Raw genomic sequence first — 9,639 nt, forward strand, 5'->3', positions numbered from 1 at the left:
TACAGAGTAATGATTGATATACAGCTTGCAGGAACACATAGCAATCAGACTTAATCTTTGCTAAGCAGTCCAAACAATCCATCCAAAATGACTATTTCTGTCTGATATAGTTGATAAATGCTGGCTTCATAAATCTCCTGGGAACACTAGTGTCATGTTAAATGCACCAGAATTTCCAGTTCTAGCGAATTTAGAAGCCGTTTATATGTCAAATGCTGGTGTATTCTGTTGGATTTTCCATAATGTCAAATAAAATTAAGAAGTGCAGCAGTAAGTGACACCGTTGTTATAACTGTGGAACGGGAACAGGGACATAAACAATTGCAAGAAAATATCACCACTGGACCCTTCTAGAGATGTAGAAAGCTGTCAGAAATGTCAAGTAAATGAGCTCAGGCAAACATGAAATACTCATTTTAGGTGGACTTAGTTTTTGAAAGATGATTGTTTATTGGTTGCTATGGGTACTACAGTACATTTTGCATATTGCCTTTTGCTTGTTAAATAAAACAATGAGCAAATCTAGGTTTACAACAGAAACACAAAAAAGAGATACAATGCACATTTGACAAGTTCATTGAAGAGGCTTATAAGAAAAGACATAATGGTTTTGGTGCAATTTATTGTATTTTTTAGGTTTATACATTTTAAACTGACGTTTTATATATATTTTTTTACTATTTATAAAACATCTTTATTTTACAAATAAACAGTTAAAAGAGAAGTATGGGATTTTTTTTTTTTTTTGGAATCATACCTACCTAGGTGGATGCAGCATCACTCCGATGCTGCATCTGTCCCCCGCTGGCTCTAACACTGAGAACCAAACAATCAAACACCACCAATTGCTCAGTTCTCAGAGCTCCCTGAGCAGAGAGCTAGTGACTATCAGTCACCGACTCTCTGCTCTGCCCCCCCACGCTCACTGGAGCACTGAGCTGTGGAGGGGCGGGAGTGGTTGACTTAGCCTCTCAGTGGCTCACTGAGAGGCTGAGCTGGGTACTGGTCCAGGCATGTGGGCAGATACCGACTATATGGTCACAATCTTTCCTAAGCGTGGACCGGTGCTGTAACATCAGCTGACAGTGGGCTTCAGCTCGCTGTCTGCTGACAGTGGGTCACAGGCGTGCAGAACAAACTGCACTCTTGTGATCCACACTAGAAGTACAGCCAAACGAGCTTTGGCTGTATTTCTCCTTTAATAGAAGTCCCCCCAATAACACGTGTTGTCCATTTGGAATTTATCTCTCAATCCAAAAATTTAATTTGTATATATTGCAGCTTACCAGTACCTAGATGTGTTGGCTGTATTATTATATTAGGTTTTTTCTTTGTAGGTTCACCTGGTTATCCTGCAAATAACACACATCCTGCTCTTGGGTGGCTATGCTCACTTCTCTGCTGTATTTATGGGGGCAGCCATGGTTGTCACCCAGGCTTGACTTCAAACGTGTTTGCCTTTGTTCATCTCTATTATATGCGGAATGCGGAAATTACTCATTTAAGTTAAGAAGAAATCACAGAAAATTAACACATACCTATAATTTTCCATTCCTGGCTCTCCACATGTTTGCATACCTGTGGGTCAACTTTGCCCCTTGGCCCACCAGAACACCCCCTCGGAACAGCATAAATGTGGCTCTAACTCCCCCCCCCCCCCCCGGTGTCCCATAACTAGACTTGAACAGACACTAGGGAGGGAATTATGCCAACAGGAGAAGAACCAGGAAAGGAAAAATACAGGTAAGTATGAAAACTGTTTTTTTCCGTATTCTTGGATTACTTCACGTCAGTGTATCTGTGAGATTTAAAATAGCAGTACCAAGGGAGGGAAGAAAACACAGAAGGCCCAAAGCTGCTTTAAAGAGGTAATCAAGACAGCAGAAGAAATGATGGAAGCCCCCAAAAGACAGAGTGGAACCGCGGGCCGCATCTACCTTGAGGTGTCAAATGAACATATCAGGAGTGCTCCAAATGCCTGCACTGTATACCTGCCAAGACCCTAGCGAAAGGAGCCCAAGATTAAGTAACACTCTTCATCAAGTGAGCCCTGATCACTTGGGGTGGGGGAAGGCCTGAGGATGTGTAAGGCTGGACATACATTATGCAATTTTCTTTCCTTCAACCGAGGAAAGATTTAGGGAAGGTTTAAAAGGGGCTTGGTAGTACTCCACGAGAGAGAGAGAGAGAGAGAGAGAGAGAGAGAGAGAGAGAGAGAGAGAGAGAGAGAGAGAGAGAGAGAGAGAGAGAGAGAGAGAGAGAGAGAGAGAGAGAGAGAGAGAGAGAGAGAGAGAGAGAGAGAGAGAGAGAGAGAGAGAGAGAGAGAGAGAGAGAGAGAGAGAGAGAGAGAGAGAGAGAGAGAGAGAGAGAGAGAGAGAGAGAGAGAGAAGGAATCCATGCAGTCAGAGGTATCTGTGATGTTGGAGCCATCTACCTGAGCAGCATTGAAATGGTTTTAACCATTTCAATACTGGACACTTTAACCCCCTTCCTGCCCAGGCCAATTTTCAGCTTTCATCGCTGATGCACTTTGAATGACAATTGCACAGTCATGCAACACTGTATCCATATGCAATTTTTATCATTTTTTTCACTCAAATAGGGCTTTCTTTTGGTGGTATTTAATCACCACCGAGTTTTTATTATTTGCTTTTGAAAATATTGAAGAAAAAATGTTTTTCTTAGTTTCTGTTTTGGCAAATAAGTCATTTTTCTTCTTCACTGATGTGCGCTGACGGGCACTGATGAGGCCGCACTGATGCACTGATGAGGCAGCACTAATAGGCTTTGATGAGGTGGTACTGATGAGGCTGCACTGATAGGCACTGAAAGGCGGCACTGATAAGCTGCACTGATTGCCACTAGTAGGCTGCATTGATGGGCACTGATTGGTATTGTTGGGGCTGCACTGATAATCAGGGCACTGATTATCTGTGTAAATGTCCCCTCTCACACTTGCTGGTTACCGGCTCTCCTCTCCTCACGCTGTGACAGCGCATGAGAAAAGGTATGCCAATAATCGGCAAGTTTGATTACATCTGATCAGCTGTGATTGGACACATGGTAAAAGGCCGCTGTGATTGGCCCTTTACTTCGATCTGTGATCAGCTGTGTCCAAAGAACACAACGATAACAGAGAGCGTGCTGGATGCACGCCCCAGGGGGCTCGTAGTAAGCGTGTTCTAGGAGGGCGTCTATGGACGCTTTCCCAGAACAACAGAGCCATACATTAGCTGTCTTTCAGCTATGACACGGTCATTTTTTTTTTTTTTTGAAAGCCTATGACGTGCATAACACACCCAAAAAACTTCACCCGGTGCCAAAAAAATGTGCACACACATAAAGAGTGGTCACAAAAAAGTGCAACGGGTACACAGACGTGCCAATTCCCTGATCCCCCGGGGCGTTAGGCTCCAGACGGGGACAAAGGTACTTTACAATGGTCTATCTGGCCGAAACCAGACAGACCCCGCTCTCTGGAGGGTCTGTCGAAACAGAACACACCCAAGTACTAGGTGGGGCTCCCCCAAAGGGAGACCCCATGAGATAGGGCGAACTAAGCCAAAAGGCCATGTCCACCCCTTCCCAAGACTTTCAGGGCTGGCCCGAGGACCCGTCCTTACTCGCCACACAGTGAGACAAACGTGTACAAGACGTGACAAAACATAGGATTCAATCAAAAAGAAAATAAATAAAAGAAAGTGGGGAAGGGATAGTGGAGAGGAGAGTGAAAAAGGTGGCCATTGTGTAAAACAATGACCAGGCCCTCCGGCCAGGAATAAAAAATTCCTCTGGTCCCAGCCAAAAGGCCCAGCCCAAGAGGCAGGTGCTAAAAAAGCGTGTTTATGGTGCAGTGACCGTGGTGCATCAAATCAAAGTGACTGCCACTCACAGTAATTTTTTGGCACCCCTGGACTGCCACTCCAGGGGCACATACTCCATAGGCTTTCAAGACTAACCCTGGCCACCAGCCCAGACCACAGCAGCCCCCACCCCAGGCAGAAAGGCATGGAGTTCTGGAAGCTTGGTGAGAGCCCTTTACCATCAGGCCTCACCGTCGTTCCGTCCCTCCTACCTAATTACATTCGGGAAATACTGGCCGCTCCCCCCGGTGGGAGAAAGGGGAGCCAGCGTTCTCTCCCAAATAACTGTCCGGAGCTAGAGCTGCCCCAATCCAGGCCAGAAGGCCAGGGTCCCGACCCTCCGGATCAGACCCCGTGGTTCTCCATCCCCATCAGAAGGCTTCCCTTTCGGCTACAAACCGCTCCAGGTCACCTTTACTCCAGCAGGCTTTGCATAGCAACCACCATCCCATCTCCATCTCGCCATGGATCAGGGATGGAAGCAAGGAAAACTGGAAACTGATAAGAACAGATACTACACTTGATCTTAGCCAAAAGGCCGAGACATGGACATGACAACATGTAGTAGCTGATGGTTAGCTCACATGGACATGACAACAGCTATGACACAGTAATGAAGTGGTTAAAGTGATATTGGCGATTTTAATCAGTAAAGATGTGGGTGCATTTTTTTCTTAATAAAAGTACCTCAGTGAGCACTATCTCAGCTTGTGGAGAGCACTAACTCATGCTTTATCACCTGAGCTGAGAGGATTGCTGGATTTACAGAGTGAGAGTTCTAGGTAGGATTGCTTGAGCCCTGGGCGAGTCCAACTGTGTTTATGGAGTCCAATTGATATGATTAAAGGTGCAGTAAGACCTTTGTTATGGGGGTCATTCCATAAGGTGAGCCTGTACCCAAAAGGGGTTTGGTGGAGATGTCTGCTATTACACATTTTGATCTCTTCCAATTGAACTGTCTATATGTGGACTTGATCATGATTGGTGGATTGCATCACAGTTTTATTTACAGACATTTATATGAAGGACTATTATGTGGTATTGTAGGATTATAATTACACACGTGTCTATAATTAGCACTAGCAAATATGTTAATTTGATATTTTATGTTAATGTATTTTTGCTATATGAATCAGCGCAGCATATTTTTATATACCTACAGTATGTTGACTGATTTTTCACTTTATTTTAAAGCTTTAGTTTAGTTCACTACTGGTGCTCAGAGTCACATTTTTCACTTAAAAGGGACTTTATCTTGCCCAAAATGTTGTATCTCTTTGGCATTCCCCTGTATACTTACCTCGGAAATATTTGTTGACGCTATCCTTAACTCCTTTGTTTGGGGCAACATCTCCAAATGGCAAACATTAGAAAATCCAACAGACATTGGGGTCACTGCCCTACCAGACTTTAACTTATATTATAATGCAGCCCAATTGTCCCATTTACATCATATAGATAAATTGGACAACAATAGGTTTCATATCCTGCTGTGCTCCACACAGGCTCAAACCTCGCCTTACTCCACATATGTAATCCTGCACGGCCTTGGGGGATCTACCACAACAGATGACCGTACCAGCTTAGTCTTCCATTATAAAGGAATCTAGGATCTGGCTCTGACCAAACTTAATCCTCCTACATTTCTTGATATTACCCCCCTGTGGAATAACAAACGCCAACCCAATCTTCTTTCTGTCCTCAATGGTGAAATGTGGGCCTTCAGGGGTATCTGTTACCTACACCATTTAATATCGACACAAGGGTCTTAAAACTTTGGAGCAGTGGAAAGAGGAATTCTAACCACATTTTTTTTTTGATATCTACAAATATGATACACCCGAAGGGCCAAGTTCCCGTCTACTTATCCACCGCCTGTGTCTCCCCCCTGATTGATGTGATCAGGGGGTGGTGAACCGCAAAAACGAATTTCCACGTTCTAAAATATGTTACCCCTCCCCTCTGCCACTACTTTAGCTCATCAGATCAAGCCAAAATGGAAGCTGATGTTGGGGATATGGATGACGATGATTGGAACGAGGTGCTCGACACCTGTAAGGTAGAGTCCCCTAAATTATCTGACTGCCTAAGGCTTCATGTACACTAGCAGCTCCTAAACTTGAGTTTAGGAGCTTTCTGTGATTTTTTGCCAAAGCTACTAAACTTAACTTGATAAAAGCCTGTGTGTCATTGTAAACATAGGCTTTTAGCAGAGTACAGGAGCTGCTGTGGTTTCCCTTAACAGGGAAGAATCACGTTCAGAATAGGAACGTTTTGACTGCCGGCCGCAGGAATCCGCAAACCGCGAGATTTTGCCATGATTTCGGTACGTTTTGCATTTTCCTGTGGCTGCGGTAAATGTAGGCATGCTGTACATGAAGCCTTCTATACTTCACAAAGCTTATCTCACACCTACTTGCATTGCCCTAAGTGCCTGATAAGCCCTGGCAGATTTTTCCATCTGTTGTGGGCTTGTCCTACTATTCAAGGGTAGTGGACACAGGTGGTGTTATTTCTCCATGACACCATGGGCTCCTCACTTATCCTTCGCCCCAAACCATGTCTGTTTGGGCTTTAACCTAATCCTGACTTGGACAAGTTTACTGAAATATTTCCACATGAAACCCTATTCATCACGAGAAAACTCATCGCCCGAAGCTGGATACATGCCACACTCCCCTTATTCAAGTCCTGGATTCAGGATGTAAATACTGCTCTACCCTACAAAAAATTAATTTACATACATAGGGGCTGACCATCTAAATACAACAAAATTTGGAACCGCTGGCTGCAGACCCCTACCACATGTAAGTGACCTTAGCTGATGCCACCTCAAAACTCCCTGGTGAGACGTGGATCATATCTTTCACCTAAGGCTCAATGCACACTGGCTTAAAAAACTGCTTCTACAGGAGTTTTGTGCTCTGCCTGTAGAAGTAGCTTTATGTTATCCTATGTGCCCATACACATTAGGATGATTACAGGCATATTTTTAGCTCAACGTTTAGAGGCAGGAAAAAAAACCCTTCTGGTTCACGTTTCTGATTGGAGTTTACTGGCAAAAAAAAATGTAAAACTCTCCTAAACTCGTCTAAACTTTGTACAAAAAGTGCTCTTTATGAGTGTTTTTTACTGCCAAGAGAACAGATGTATTTTTAAGCCCAGAGTGCATGGAGCCTTAGAGCTTGATCTGCCCTTCTTTCAGAGCCGGATTAAGAACATCATGGGCCTGGTGCTGAGGATTTTGGTGGGGCTTTTTATAAAAATGAATAAGGGGGGAGGATGAAAGAGAGAGAGAGGATGCACATGAGCATGTGTGGGAGTGACAGCAATGCAGCCCCGCCAAGGCAAGTGACCGAAGGCACAGAACCCAGAAGGAAGACCGGGTGAAGATGGAAGCGCCTGGGACCTGCCAGATTAATCGCAGTGCTGGGGGGCTCAGTCTGACAGGTACAGTCAGGTCCATAAATATTGGTACATCGACACGATTCTAATCTTTTTGGCTCTTTACACCACCACAATGGATTTGAAATGAAACAAACAAGATGATGGGTATTTACATCCAAATCAGGTAAACGGTGCAGGAATTACAACAGTTTGTATATGTTCCTCCCACTTTTTAAGGGACCAAAAGTAATGGGACAGATTAACAATCATCCATCAAACTTTCACTTTTTAATACTTGGTTGCAAATCCTTTGCAGTCAATTACAGCCTGAAGTCTGGAATGCATAGACATCACCAGATGCTGGGTTTCATCCCTGGTGATGCTCTGCCAGGCCTCTACTGCAAATGTCTTCAGTTCCTGCTTGTTCTTGGGGCATTTTCCCTTCAGTTTTGTCTTCAGTAAGTGAAATGCATGCTCAACTAGATTCAGGTCAGGTGATTGACTTGGCCATTGCATAACATTCCACTCCTTTCCCTTAAAAAACTCTTTGGTTGCCTTCGCAGTATGCTTCGGGTCATTGTCCATCTGCACTGTGAAGCGCCGTCCAATGAGTTCTCAAGCATTTTACTGAATAAGAGCAGATAATATTGCCCGAAACACTTCAAAATTCATCCTGCTGCTTTTGTCAGCAGTCACATCATCAATAAATACAAGAGAACCAGTTCCATTGGCAGCCATACATTATTATTATTATTATATTATACGAGATTTATATAGCGCCAACAGTTTACGCAGCGCTTTACAATGTAAAAGGGGGACAACACAATTACAGTACAGTTCAATACAAAAGGTACAGGAGGGCCCTGCTCGTAGAGCTTACATTCTAAAGGGAGGGGGTGGTGGTACAAAAGGTAATAGCTGCAAAGAATGATTTGATGGGGGTGGCTCAGGAACAGTTATGTGGGTGTGGGATAGGCTTCCCTGAATAAATTAGTTTTCAGGGATCTCCTAAAGGTGGACAGGGTAGGGGCTGATCGGACATACTGGGGCAGGGAATTCCAGAGGATGGGAGAGGCTCTGGAGAAGTCCTGAAGGCGAGCATGGAAGGAGGTAACAAGGGAGCTAGAGAGCAGGAGGTCCTGGGAGGAGCAGAGGGGGCGATATCTGCAGATGAGGTTGGTGATGTAGATGGGGGCGATGTTGTGAATGGCCTTGTATGTTATGGTTGGCATTTTGAATTTTACACGGTGTCATGCCCACGCCATAACATTACCACCACCATGCTTCACTGATGAGGTGATATGCTTTGGATCATGAGTAGTTCCTTTACTTCTCCATACTCTTCTCTTCCCATCACTCTGGTACAAGTTGATCTTGGTCTCATCTGTCCATAGGATGTTGTTCCAGAACTGTGAAGGCTTTTTTAGATGTTGTTTGGCAAACTCTAATCTGGACTTCCTGTTTTTGAGGCTCACCAATGGTTTACATCTTGTGGTGAACCCTCTCTATTCACTTTGGTGAAGTCTTCTCTTGATTGTTGACTTTGACACATATACACCTACCTCCTGGAGAGTGTTCTTGATCTGGTCAACTGTTGTGAAGGGTGTTTTCTTCACCAGGGAAAGAATTTTTCGGTCATCCACCACAGTTGTTTTCCGTGGTCTTCCAGGTCTTTTGGTGTTGCTGAGCTCACCGGTACCTTCTTTCTTTTTAAGGATGTTCCAAACAGTTGATTTGGCCACACCTAATGTTTTTGCTATCTCTCTGATGGGTTTGTTTTGTTTTTTCAGCCTAATGATGGCTTGCTTCACTGATAGTGACAGCTCTTTGGATATCATATTGAGAGTTGACAGCAACAGATTCCAAATGCAAATAGCACGCTTGAAATGAACGCTGGACCTTTTATCTGCTCCTTGTAAATGGGATAATGAGGGAATAACACACACCTGGCCATGGAACAGCTAAGCCGCAAATTGTCCCATTACTTTTGGTCCCTTAAAAAGTGGGAGGAACATATACAAACTGTTGTAATTCCTACACCGTTCACCTAAATTGGATGTAAATACCCTCAAATTAAAGCTGAAAGTCTGCTGTTAAAGTACATCTTGTTTGTTTCATTTCAAATCCATTGTGGTGGTGTATAGAGCCAAAAAGATTAGATAGAATTGTGTTGATGTCCCAATATTTATGGACCTGACTGTAAGTGTACCCTAATGTGCTAATATGCTGTGCATACTAGTACATTATGGCATAACCTATCTCAGGGCCTCTAAAAAGAAGTAATTTTAGCAAAGTTTACTACCGCTTTAATATCACAGGATCCCAGGAGCCTCTCATGGGGCCCCCTACTGACCCTGTGGTCACTGGGCAGTGCCCAAGTGCATAGTTG

At 44.0% G+C, this 9,639-nt stretch overlaps 1 pseudogene; it reads right to left on the bottom strand.

The window, feature by feature from the left end:
- Positions 1–4,285: 4,285 nt before the first annotated feature.
- On the bottom strand, positions 4,286–4,414 carry LOC141124412 (U2 spliceosomal RNA; annotated as a pseudogene).
- Between the last annotated feature and the right edge of the window lie 5,225 nt (positions 4,415–9,639).

This window comes from Aquarana catesbeiana, linkage group LG01, assembly GCF_042186555.1.
Source record: "Aquarana catesbeiana isolate 2022-GZ linkage group LG01, ASM4218655v1, whole genome shotgun sequence".
Classification (NCBI taxonomy): domain Eukaryota; kingdom Metazoa; phylum Chordata; class Amphibia; order Anura; family Ranidae; genus Aquarana; species Aquarana catesbeiana.